Below are 14,427 nucleotides of genomic sequence, written 5' to 3' on the forward strand. Positions count from 1 at the left end.
CATTAATCTTTTGATGAAGTTAGCACCCTAATGGTCCAGTCACTTCCCACAAGCCCATCAGCTGGTCCATCGGGTACATTTTAGATCCAAATCATAACAATCTTTAACTAAAAAAATGGAATAAATTATTTGGGGTGACCTAAGACAGGCACTGTGCATGTTGGTCCTTAAAACAAAAATCTCTGAATTGTACACTGAAGGGGCCTCTAGAGTTACATCCAAGTTATTGAATAAAATCATCAGGAAAAAGTCACCACCTTTAAAATAAACCTCTAGTACTTTATTGTCTCATTATAAAATAAAAATGTATATTCAAGGATTACCAGATAGTTAAGGATAAGACATGCTTAATAAATGTGTAAAAGAAATAACACAAACAAAATAACAGACAACAATAAAAATTATCCTAAATTAAAAAGTTTAGGGAACATAAGAGAAACAAGATCCAATAATTGCAGAAAGATCTTCAAATATACAACTATAAAACAATAACAGAATGCCATGAGAAAAGACTAAAAGCACTTGAAGTTTCACACATATTTGCTAAAATAACAAAACTCTACAGAACTGTTTGAAAGATAACATAGAACCCAACCCTCAAAGCAAAACAATAAGAGACTGATTGAAAATAAGATACACATAATCTATCAATAGGTCCAAAATTCAATTAAGAGAAGTAAAAAGATAACCCAGAGAATCTGAGGAAGACCTACATTAATTAAATAATAAAAGAATAATGAGAAAATATGACCCTTCAGATTAAACTAATTCACTAAAGGGCTAGCATCCATTATTTACCTGCTGAGTGTCCATTATATGCTAGGTACTGTTCTAGGTGTTGGATATATATAAATGGATAAATCACTATCAACAACAAAACTTCCTCATAGTATGAAGATTACATTTTAATAGGAAGACAGACTGCAAAAATAAGAATGTCAAGGGATACCCTATCCCCAAATCCATATTTTGAAGTTCAAATACCCTCTACTTCAGAATGTGAATGTATTTGAAGATAGGTTCTGTGAAGAGGAAAATTAAGCTAAAGTTAAGTGCTTAGAGTGGGATAGTAATCAAATATGGGGATATCCTTATAAGAAGAAATTTGGACACAAGAGTTTCAGAGGAAGCACTATGTAAAGACTCCAAAACAATAAGCAATTTATAAGCCATGAAGAGAGCCTCTGGAAGAAATTAATATTGCCAACATCTTTATTACAAATTTCTAGCCCACAGAACTGTCAGAAAATACATTAGAGAAGATGGTGGCTTGCTAGGTCGCTGGGTGGAGAGCCTCTCTGAAAAACAGCTCAGACACTGGAATTTGACAGCATGTAGAGGGCCAGATGAGCACAGAGGAACTCTCAGGAACCCAAGAGAAAACTGAAGTGAAAAAAATAGGAAGAGGAAGGACAAATGTGAGTGGAGTGCTGAAGCACAATGCGCTCACTGAGACCAGTCCACACTGTGCTGGGAGTGCCATGGAGTCAGGTGATTCAAGGCCACACTGAAGCCATGGAAACTGGTGAGTCCTGGACCCTTGGCAGAAGGGCAGGTGGAGTGGAGCCAAGATGGAGAACCACATTGATTACTCGTGAATGCTGGAGATTGGGCACCACGGAGGCTGGCTGGAGGACATGTTGGAGTGGGGCAGAGCCCAGTGCTGCAGTGGTGTCAGTCAGCTGCTCCTGGCCCAGAGAGGATTGGTGGTATCTGCTTGGGCTGAGCCATGCCCCTGGTTGGGACCCAATAGCCAGGGATGAAACTGTCCTGACCCTGTGACATTCACAAAGAACAGGCTACGTTGCTGAAGGAACTTGCAGGTTGACAAGCTCAGGGGCTGAATGCTAGTCAGCATCATCCCTGCATGTACCTCAGATAATAGCAAATTGAAGAGGGTAGCAAAACCCCAGTCAGAATGCTTTAGAAAAACCATAAGCAATACAGAGAGGGTCAGGGACCTCCACAACATACCTGTCTGAAAGAAACCAGAAACATGATAAGAGATAGAAAAAAAAAAAAAAAAAAAAAACTCCAGCTGCTAATACTGGGAAAATAAGCCCAGGAGAGGTAAATACAGAAGAGAACCAGTGCAGTAACCATGCAATATTAGGCACAACATCAGCAGACATAAAGAAATACATTCTTGACCTCATAGATGAACTTAAAACTGAAATTCTAATCCAAGTGAGGCAAGATATAAAAAGATTAATTAAAGAAATGATAAGCCCCTCCCAAGAGAACACAGATGGAAGAACAGAGGAAATCAGAAAAGGAAACATTTGATGAAGAATATAAACAAAATCTAGAATACATGAAACAGATCCAAAGAGATTACCAGGAAACTAAAAAGTCCATTGAAAGCTGGCAAAATGCCTTGACAGAAACTAAAGTTAGCCTTTTTAAGCTTGAAGAGAGATTTATGGAGTGTGATTGTGAAAGAAAAGATCTCTTAAAAATAACAAGGATCCAGGAAGAAACAATTCAAAGGCTAGAAGATGAGAAGAGGATTTATAACTTAAGAATAAAAAACGTGAGCAAAGAAGCAGGAATAACTACAAATGAACTACAAAGACTATTCATAGAAATAATTAAGGAAAACTTCCAAAGCATAGGAAAAAGAAATGATATCCATATAAATGAGGCATATAGAACTCCAGCCACCTACAACCAAAACAGATCTATGCCCAGACATATAATAATCAAGATTCCAGAAATCCACCACAAGAACAGAATATTAAAAGCATCCAGAGAAAAGAAGCAGATTACCTACAATGGAAAAATTATCAAAATAACGACAGACTTATCAACACAAACTCTCAAATTGAGAAGAGCCTGGGGAAAATAGTCCAAGCCCTGAAAGAAAATAACCTGCAACCCAGATTTATGTACCCAGAAAAACTCTCTCAAAATTAATGGAGAAATAAGATATTTCCAAGACAAGGAGGAACTGTGGGAGTTCATGGCCACCAATCCAACCCTACAAAAAATACCGAAGGACATTCCAGAGAGAGAGAAAAAAAATACCAGGATTCCAGCAACAGTGACAGAGAAGCCTCAATGAACTGGGCAGACAGTGGAATGAAGCAGTAAAATGGACAAATAACAGCAGAATCATAGAATAGCAGAGATGAGGCAGAGAAGGAATTCATCCTTGTATAGCAGTCTTATATGTCTTTTCCATTTCATGTGTTTATAGGAATATGTTTTGTTTTGTCTTGCTTTGTTTTTTCCCTCCCTCTAATATAGAAATGATAGAAATACATGTTAAGACTCATGCATGCGTAGAACCAATAAACAGTCTATGAGAACTGATCTTATGACACATGATGAAATGAACAAATACTTTGAAGAAAAAGAGACACTACAGTACCCAGTGCTGATCCAGGAGTATCATAATGTGAAACCCAGCAATGCTATTATTCTTTGCTCAGAGTGATTTTTTTTTAATTTTTTTTTTGTCTTTTTCCTTTTTATCAGTACCAGGGATCGAACTCATGACTGCCCGCTTTCCAGGCAGGCGCTTATGCTGCTAAGCTAAATCCCAGCCCCTCAGAGTGGTTTTTTGTTGAACAGAACCATTTGCAGTCTTGCTGTTTGAAACCCCACTTTATATGTTCCACTTTTGTATCTTTGAATAACTATTTGTAAGAGGACAATATGTAAATATCAACTAGTGATTTATTACTATTTATTCTTTCTTTGAAAGTATGAATTATTTCTACCCATGTTCTGCTTTGTTTAGTCTTTCTTTAAATAAAATTTTTAAAAAGAGCAAAGGGAAGGAAAGGTGGAGACTACTATCAATTTCCTATTGTCTTATCTGGAACTCTTGCATTGTTTACATAATTTTATTAGGTTTGGGTTTGTTCTGTCTTTTGTTGCATATTATGCTTTCAGATAGTAAGGGCAGTTATTCTAAATATAATGGGAAATATTATGGTAATCATGGTTTCCTATTATATTGTTTTGAAGTCCTATAATGCTTTCATTCATTGGTCTGATTTTATTACGTGAGATGGTATGAATGCTATTTTGAAGAAAATAAGAAATTATGGTAGTTATTGATGATTTACTATCATCTTGTTTTGAAGTCCTACCATGTTTTGTTCTTCTGTTTTGATTGGTTCTATTGTGTTGTGTTTTATTTGATTTTATTATGTGTGATAGTATAGACAAATTTTTTGAAGAAAATGAGGTATTACAGCAGCCATTGTTCATTTCCTGTTATTTGGTTTTGAAATCCTGTAATGCTTTCATTCTTTTGAATTTTTTTTACTATATTGTTATGTTTCATATTATTGTGTGTTAAGGTATACTCAATTATTTCAAAGAAAAGAGACACTATGTTAGCTACTGTTGATGTCCAGTTGTTTTGTTGTAAAGTGCTGTGTTGCTTGCATTTTCTTGTTCTGATTTGCTTTGTTTCATTCTGTTTTCTTTTTTTCTCTTTAAAATTAAAAAAAGAGAACTGTCAGGAATAAAGTATTGTTTAAGCCACCCAGATTTTATTATATTGCGGTCACTACTGCAAACTAACACAAAATATATACATATACATATACATATACATATACATATACATATACATATACATATACATATACATATTCATATTCATATACATATACATAACATGTACATGTACATGTACATATACATATAAATACACAGGCACATTAATTGACACACATGTGTGTATGTTCACATATGTTTTTATTTAGTATGTCATTTCTGTAACAGGGACTATAAAACAAATTAAAGGAAGGATAAAAGGAATAGAAGTGTTTCGATGATGTGGGATTGCAATTTTAAATAAAAGTCATTTCAGAAAGTGACATTTGAATAAAACCTGACTGATGTAAGGGTCTGAGACAATCAGATGTCTGATAAAAAAGCATTCAATGAGATGACTGAAGCATGGACAGGGAATGAAGCCAGAGTGGCCAAGAAGGTGAGCCAGGGAATGGTAGGAAGAGCCCAAGGAGGGGAGGCGGTGTGGAGGGTCCTGAAGAATACTGCAACAACTTCAACTTTATAAAGAATGAAAAACAGCCGTGCTCAGACACATCACTGTTAAATTTTAAAACTTCAGGAATAAAGAGAAAATATTAAATGTTCCCAGAAGGGATGGGGTCACCACTAAAACGGGCTGTTACAGGGTTCAGGAATTAGTATGGCAGTGGAATAGTATACTCTAAATCCTGATTAAAAAATAAATAAATGTCTTTTTACATCCAACTCATCAAATAAATATTTAAGAGGACTACAGAAACTTACAGACATCTGGTAACTCAAAAACTATACCTCTAGGAAAAGGAGGAGATAGAACAAGAAGCAACAGATGTGATTCAGAAAACAGTAGATGCAACAGAGGAAAGCAGGGAAGGCAGCAGCAAAGTCTCAGAATGAGAGCAACAGGGAGGCCTAGAAGTCAGCTGTTCCTGACCCCAAAGAGAGGGAGGTGCTCATAAAGAAGAAAGAAGGATATAAGGAAATAGATGAAATGACCGAAAACAGAAAACTGTAAAGACTGGGTACTGTAAATATTTGGAATATGTAACTGGGAGAAGGCCTGATTTTTCTATCTAACTTGGCTCTAGGAAAATTCTTCTTTCATTGGTGTTCCAATCACAGCACTAAACCAACAGAGAAGGAAATTTAATTTTAGCACATTACTCTTTTCTAGTGAACAATATTTATAGAATTGAACAGCATGTACCACTTATTGGTCTGAAATATTCAGCACCCTTTCTTAGACTGGCATTAATAATGTCTCAAAAGAAATTATAAAATCTCAGAATTCATACTATCAACTTTGACAACATGAACGTGAAAGTGTCATTATAAGGTACCAAGAAGATGAAGGGAGGGAGGGACAGAAGGCAGGATGGGCATAAAATAATCTCATTTTACAGAGAAACCAAGAGATATTCCCTGGTTACTGTTAAGAAGAAAACAAAAGGCTGATGTATACTTAAGAGAATTTTTACATCACTAAAATAGTAAGAAATTTAGGTCTAAGTATACAGTATTAATTGTACAGATCAGATGGAGGGAGAAACAGGAATTTCTGTGGGAATTAAGGGTGCGGGATGTACAAATGAGATAAGTTCTACAAGTGGTCAGTAAATGTTTGTTGGTAAACATGTTAAGAGTGTTGGGAGTAACCTGGAAAATAAATGAAGAACAGAAGCACTGTAATTACAAGTTCAACATTTTACATTGGTCCCCAAATGCTTTTGTTTGCAAATAATTTGTTATTGTTTCACAAAATTTTTTGTTTGCAAACTCCACCTCTGGTAACAAACATAACCACATAAACATAAAAATGCCTATGCTTTCCAAACTTATAGAACAAATGAGGTTAGTAGACCAAGACTCCACTGTAGTTGCTTCTGAGGAGGAAGACTGGAGGAAGACCCAGAAGACTTGTATGGAAAACTGCTCGGTAACTACAAGTTCACTCATATTTTTATTTTTTCCCTGTGAAATTTATTTCTGTAATATAAATGAAAAGGGAGATTCCACAGTAGGATAAACATCCAAACTTTCCCACAGAGGCCAGTTATTTATTTTTATGTTTTGCAATTTTGATTGTTAAAGATAACCTATATAGAAAACTTATTCCCTGAGAGTCTAGATAACTAAATTTAACAGTATCTAGAATTCCAGACTTCCTATGTATTCATTTATTGATTAAATATTTTTTGGGTGCTGATGACTGAAGGCTTATTTACCTGTCAGCATCATTCTATAGACTAATATTAGTAATGTTTCAGAACAGATTATAAAGTCTCTTTATATTATCAATGTTGACAACATGAAAATAAAAGTATCATTGTATTGCACTGAGATATACAAGGGAGAAATGCAGAGTAGTCTCTAAAAGTCTCAAAAAAACTTTTAAAATGTATTTCTTCACTTATTACTATCTTCTAAACATCCCCCAGAAATAAAAATGGCCCACTTTAGCTGAACACTGAAGATGTGCCTGTAAGGTGCCACCCATTGTAAAAATAATAATGCCTACATCCTAATCCCCAGAATCTATAAGCATGTCATATTGCAAGGCAAAAGGTATCTGGAGATATGACTAAATTAAATATCCTCAGATGTGCAGATCGTCCTACAGTATCCGACAGTGAACCTGCTATAATCACAAAGGTCCATATAAACAAAAAGAGACAGGGTGATGAAAACAGAGATGTGGTTACAGAAGTTAAAGTTGGAGGGACAGGACTGATGGCTAAAAAGAAAGAGCCAAGGCTTGCAGGCTGTTTTGGAAGCTAAAGAGGAAAAAACATTCTCACAGAACAATGATGGTAAAACTTTTGGAGCTTTCAATGGTAACAAACAGCCACACATGCCATTGGTTTGCCACCACTGCCCTAGAGCTTCCAGAAGGAACAGTCTGCAAGCACCTTGGTTTTAATTTTGTGAAATACATTTTCTACTTCTAATTTTTAGAAGGATAAAGGTACTAATCTTCTGTTAAGCTTCATAAAGTGTGTCACAGTTTGTTACAGCAGTAAGAAACAGCATGCACCTGATATTAGCTATTTTTGTTGTTTGTTTTACACACTAAGATGTATGCTGATTTTCCTAGAACATGTGTGGAATATATGTGTATTCTTATTTTGTATCAATTTCTACTGGTCTTAGCAACATAAGATCTGTAAAAAAAAAAAAAAAAAAAGGTACATTATTGTGTAAATGCAAATATCAGGCTCCACTCCAGCAGGACCTTCTCAGCATGCAATCTGTTCTTCACCACCACCACTCTCTCAAAGAAAACCCACCTCAGCACTGGTGCTGTTGCTCTGGGCAAACACAGAATTTGTAAAAGAAGAGATAAATTGCAGCATGGAACTTCCCAAGTGCCATGATATCTTTATGATAACATTCATACATTTATACCAGAAATACTGAGGAGTTTGACCACCGAGGCACCAGACACTCTGAGGACACTGACTACTGATGTTCGGTCAGACTTTCTCACCTAACATCCCTTGCCTTATTTCAAGCCCTACAAAAAAGTTTGCTTCTCTTTGTTTCCCACGGATGGTCTTTTCAGCCTCCATCTGCTGCAGCCAAACTTTATACCTCATTGCCTTCGCAAAAGTCTGTTGAGTGGTCTCTGTCTTTCATCATCCATTACATCAAAGATCTTTAAATTCTTACTTTGATCTTAGTTCCACAATTAGCAAAACCAACCTTAAAAGCATGATCTTTTTCTCTCATTAGAGATGCACAAAGTATACAGAAGTCTCATCATTTAAAAACAATATTGTTCTGGGTGTGATGTAAATTTAAAATTAATTTCTATAATGTTGCCAATGCTGGATAATTCTTCTGCTTTGCTTTCATTCCAACATTTATAACTTATCTTTCTAAAATTAGGTTGGTAAAACTTAACTATTCACATTAATTTATAAATAGGGAAATTTTGTGTAGTGATTAAAGGCTTACTCCTTTCTCCTTTATCTCCCTTCATTTCTCTTCTTCCCTCCAACCCTCCTTCCTTCTCCTTTTTCTTTTCTTTTTACAAAACTTGTTTTTTAATCTCAAAACCCTATAGCAAAGTGGTAGTGATTCTTGTCAAATGGTAGCTGCTGTTTATTATAGATGATTGTCTAAAATCATTTTTACTCTTTAGTTTCTAGTACTTACAGATTTCAAAAGTACCATCAGTTTATATTCAAAGATCATGAAAGGCAAGCAGCCTGAAAAAACTCATGCCACGGTTTATAGCTAAGATATTTTTACACTTAGAATTATGTCATAGAAGACATTTTTCTAATGAATTGAGTATATATTGAGTTACACCATTAGTTTTGCAGCAAGTACAAAACTATCTCTATAATTAGAACTTATCAATATGATACACATGAGAGATTCTTCACTTTTCATATATAAGTAACAATGGAGAGCCAGTTTTATTTAATGCTAGAACATTCAGCAATAATTAGAGCTCAATGAATTAAAAGATAATACTTTGGGTACTGGTTTCCATTACAAATTAAAAAGATGTGTTTTACAATACTTTAAGGGAAAATAACATGTTCCTAAAATTTAAGTACCTAAATATGCAGGACCCTGCCCACTAAAATAGTGTTTACAATGCTTGAATAGCAATTCACATATACTTTTAAATGAATTTTTCAAAATAATTGTGTGCATATCATAAATTTCATCTCATTTAGCAGTTAGTGAGATATCTAGTATCTAATAGGGTGAAAAATGAGTCAATGGGAACAGAAAAGATAAACCTTATCTCACAAACCCAGTGAGAAACTACTGAAAAAAAGAAGTTAGAGATTATTTCAGTAATAAGTCCTAGAGAAGCCATGCTCATTTTGGGAGGAGTACAACAAGAAGCCAATTTCTAAGCCACACAAACCATGCAGGGTCCAGGAAGAGAGACAAGCCAGTTTGTCCTTCCTGTGGGTCTACTGGATCTGAGATGAGTACAAGAAGAAGCCAATTCTCCCTTCCCATGAGCTGTGGATACCATGCTGGGCCCAGGAAGGGAGGCAAACCAGTTTGTCCTTCTCATGAGCCATGCAAACCATGCTGGGCCAAGGAAGAGACAAGACAGTTTGCCTTTCCTTTGAGCCAACTAGTACATGGGCTGAGAGTCAATCCCAACCACATAAGCAACCAGCTGGCAGGCTGAGTTGATAGCAACTGAAGTAAAAAAAAACAACTAAATGCTTGTATTGTTTGACTGATGTGAAAGCCTAAGGCTGGTAGTCTGAGTATCTACTAGGAGGATACAATATAGCAAACATAGGGGATTTCTTGTTTTTTTTAATCCAATATTGTTCTCACTGTTTTGTTTTGTTCTGATTTCTTATTTTATTTAATGCTCTGTTTAGATTGGTTTTGGTCTGTTTTGTTTTATTTAATTTTACCATGTCTGATGGTACAGACAACTATTTTGAAGATAAGATATATTACTGTAGCCATTGTTATCCTATTATCCTACTTTGAAGTTTTATACCACTTTCACTGTTTTTGTTTTGATTGGCTGTATGCTGTTTTTTACTTTGTTAGGTTTTCTTCTCTTTAAAATTAAAAATAAAATCCTGGCGTATGTTTTGACCATATAAAAAGAAAAGGGAGGATTAGACCACAAAAGAATCTAAGTTGGATTTCAGGTTAAGTAGAAGGCAAAAACATTCCCAAAGGTTTATAAATTTATTTTCTTTGCAGCTATTATTCTTCTTTTCTAAATAAAAGAAAAGTAAACTAAGCAATGTCCATTTTGGTATAATGGTATTCTCTTCTAGCTTTCTCTAAATAAGCGGTGGCACCTTGTCTTTTTTGTTCGTTTCAAAAGAAGAACATATTTATTGAGAGGAAGAATGGGGTTCCTGAGAGACAGAAGGGTTCCGGAGTGGGTTGCCAAAGACTCTTCTTTTCTACGGGATTTTATAGAACAAAACCACAAGGTGAGGGGGTCTAAAATAGGAACTCACAAAAAAGATAGGAGAGAACTATGGTCAACCAATAATATTAATTGCTCAGGTAAAACTGATTAAATTGGGGACTAATGGGGAAGGGAGTCATATGGCAAGCCAGCATGCTTAAAGAACAGTGACTCTTCCTGTAGGGGGTTGGAATGGTGACTCCTGACTTCCTCAGAGTGATAGAAAGCCACTTAGAATATCAACCCTTAGGATGTGGCTGCATTTGCTTGGTCTTTTGTCTTGAGATCTGAACTAGATTTTATTTAAAATGCATTTTACAGAAGTTTATATTAAAAGTCTACCACAGGTGTTCTAACATTATTCTCTGTAGTACTATTGTCTAAAAAAGTCAAGCAAGGAGTACCAGTAAATTTAACCACTAGTTTAAATGTAACATGTATAAGAACAAAACTTTATAAGCGTTCCATGTTTTAACTTAGATATATCACCATTTTAACAAAACTATGTAAGAGACAAAGCAATTATAAGCAGTAGGCAAAGACAAATCACAAACAATTAATAAGCAATGGGCAAAGAAAAAGCAAAATTTGAAGCATAAAAATTTGTTACCTAGAAAGATGTTGGATAGATAATAGCTGGCTACAGAGGTTCCCTGAGATAGTCAACTTAGAATTCAACATAATACAATGTGGGGAATCCTAAACAGAGGGAGAGGAATTCTCTCATCCCAAGAAGAAACTAAGGTGAGAAAAAATTAATCAAACATACAGTCCTGGCCACCCATGCCACCATGCAGCCCTGAGTGCCTCTGGGCCACCAGTGAGACAGGCCATCCCAGCGCTGCTATGCTCCAGCTGCCGCCTCCAAATTTGTCGGCCGTGGGCCCACAGAAGGCTAGAGGAACAGAGTGACTCAGTGCACACTGTCTGCCCCCGCCTCCACTGCCTCTGCTGCCTTCCTTGATCTGGGCCGCACCCTGGAGGGTTCGAGGAGGAGGGAACATTGCTGCATCGTGGTGTGGGACTGGACCTGCTGGGATGCACTGCAGCCTGCATCCTTGCTGCTCTTGTGAGGACCCGAGCCCGCGGTGCCAGCACTGAGTTGGCCCCCACTGCCAGAGCACCCCCAAGGTCCCTGGGCAGGTGAGTGTGTCTTTGTCACTGCCAGGGCTGTGCAGCCGGAGCTCCATGGAACCACCATCATGAATGAAGTCCAGAGAATCTGCTGCTGAAAACACCTGTTCACACAATAATCAAAAATACAGAACCAGAACTTTCCGATTTCCTGCCGTGCTCCAAAGCTTTGGGGAATTGGCTTGCCTGTCTGCGCCCTGAACTCTGGACAGGGCAGCCTGGGGTGAGTGTCCCTGTACCATCCCAAGCCTCTGGGAGGGAGTTTAAGATACCTCAGATAACAGCAAATTGGAGAGGGCAGCAAAAATCCAGACAGCACTTTTCAGAAAGACACTAAGCAATATGGAGAGGGCCAGAGACTCCCCAGACATACTTGTAGGAAAGAAACCAGAAACATGACAAGAGCCAGAAAATAAAAAAACCTCCAGCCACTGACCCTGGAAAACAATCCCAGGAGAGGTAAATACAGAAAAGAACCAGTGCAGTAATCATGCAATATTAGACACAGCGTCAGCAGACATAAAGAAATACCTTCGTGAACTCATAGACAAATTTAAAACTGTATTTCTGACCCAAGTGAGGCAAGATATAAAAAGATTAATTAAAGAAATGGTAAGCCCCTCCCAAGAGAACACAGATGGAAGAACAGAGGATATCAGAAAAGGAAACCTTTGATGAAGACTATAAACACAATCTAGAATACATGAAACAGATCCAAAGAGATTACCAAGAAACTAAAAACTCCATTGAAAGCTGGCAAAATGCCTGACAGAAACTAAAGTTAGCCTTTTGAAACTTGAAGAGAGATTTATGGTGTGTAATTGTGAAAGAAAAGATCTCTTAAAAATAACAAGGCACCAGGAAGAAACAATTCAAAGGCTAGAAGACGACAAGATGATTTATAACTTATGAATAAAAAATGTTAGCAAAGAAGCAGGAATAACTACAAATGAACTAAAAAGACTATTCACAGAAATAATTAAAGAAAAGTTCCCAAGCATAGGAAAAAGAAATGATATCCATATAAATGAGGCATACAAAACTCCAGCCACCCACAACCAAAACAGTTCTACACCCAGTCATATAATAATAAGGATTCCAGAAATCCACCACAAGAACATAATATTAAAAGCATCCAGAGAAAAGAAGCAGATTACCTACAATGGAAAAATTATCAAAATAATGACAGACTTATCAATTCAAACTCTCAAATCGAGAAGAGCCTGGGGAAAATAGCCCAAGCCCTGAAATAAAATAACCTCCAACCAAGACTGATGTACCCAGAAAAACTCTCTCTCAAAATTAAGGAGAAGAAGACATTTCCAAGACAAGGAGGAACTGTAGGAGTTCATGGCCACCAACCCAACTCTACAAAAAATACTGAAGGACATGAGAGAGAGAGAGAGAGAGAGAGACAGAGACAGAGAGAGAGACAGAGAGAGACAGAGACAGAGACAGAGAGACAGAGACAGAGAGAGACAGAGAGAGAGAGAGAGACAGAGAGAGAGAGAGAGAGAGAGAGAGAGAGAGAGAGAGAGAGAGAAGAAAATACCAAGATCTAGCAACAGTGACAGAGAAGCCTCAATGAATGGGGCAGACAGTGGAGTGAAGGAGTAAAGTGCACAAATAATAGCAGAAGAATAGAATAGAAGAGATGAGGCAGAGATGGCAAGCTATAATCTTTAATATAGATAACCCTAATACACTAACAAAAAATAGAAACAGGCAGATTAGATTAGGAGGCAGAATCCATCAAGATGCTCTGAATAGGAAATAAACTCAACCTAAAAGAGGGTTTATCACCTGAGAGTCAAAGATGACAAAACAATGCTACATATGACAGGAAACCAGAAAGAAATATGGACAACTTGTCCAGCAGCTGCAATAGATTGAAAAGCTATGACACTTTTGGGCAATGTAGAACTACACAGCTGGAGGGAAGAAAAACCTTGTGACTTTAGTAAGTAAAGGAGTACAGCTCAAGATCAAGCTCAGGGGTAAAAAGGTTTAGCAACACTCAGATAGATAACAAGTTGGCCCTCTAATCTAAAAACTATAGAGCTAGTGTGGCCTAAAATATACAAAGCACCCTAAGAAAGAGAAAATTGTCTAAAAAAGGAGACAGAGGACATTGTTAATAGTGTACTGAGATTTAAAAGTCACAGTAGTCTTATCGCTGTTTAGTTTGATTATATTTTGTTCCGGTCTGTCTACTCATATTAGAGTTGAGGGCACAGACAGCTAACCCAAAAATAGCAGGTTATATATCATGGTAACTGTCCTTAATTTCCTATTAACTTAAACTAAAATCCTGTATTACTTACATTGTCTTACTATGACTGATCTTATTTGAAGCTAGTTTGTTAGCCCGCTGTTTAGCCTCAACGGATTTTATTAAAATTTGGTATGCTTGTTAGTATCAAGTCTAAGAGTAGAGGCAACTACTCTGAAGATGACAAGATGTAAAAGATATCCATTCTGGTTTTGATTATTAACTGCGTTCAAGTCCTACAATGTCTTTAAAGTTGTATTTTTATTAAAATAGCTTTGTAATGTTATGTTCAATTATATTTTACCTGGTGATGTGGACAATTCTATTGAAAATAACAAGAGAAAGCATAATAACTACTGTAGATCACCTAATATTGTGGTCCTATATGTCTTTTTTCGTTTCATGTTTTTCTAGGAATTTATTTTGTTTTAATCTGTTTTTCCCTATAATACAGAAAGGATAGATATACATGTAGAGAAGAACGGAAAGAATGTCTAAACTATTTAGAATTTCTAAACTATTTACGGGAATGGATTATATAATACATGATGCAATGAACAGATACTCTGAAGAAGAAGAGACACTA

General features: G+C 36.5%; 1 pseudogene; it reads right to left on the reverse strand.

Annotated features, from left to right (window-relative positions):
- LOC100726081 (tRNA (cytosine(34)-C(5))-methyltransferase, mitochondrial-like) overlaps positions 1-14,427 on the reverse strand; it is a 64,103-nt pseudogene that overhangs the window by 1,035 nt on the left and 48,641 nt on the right.

The sequence above is a fragment of the Cavia porcellus genome, unplaced genomic scaffold (assembly GCF_034190915.1).
Source record: "Cavia porcellus strain 051 isolate PalLab524CR breed Dunkin Hartley unplaced genomic scaffold, mCavPor4.1 scaffold_15, whole genome shotgun sequence".
In the NCBI taxonomy this organism is placed as follows: Eukaryota; Metazoa; Chordata; class Mammalia; order Rodentia; family Caviidae; genus Cavia; species Cavia porcellus.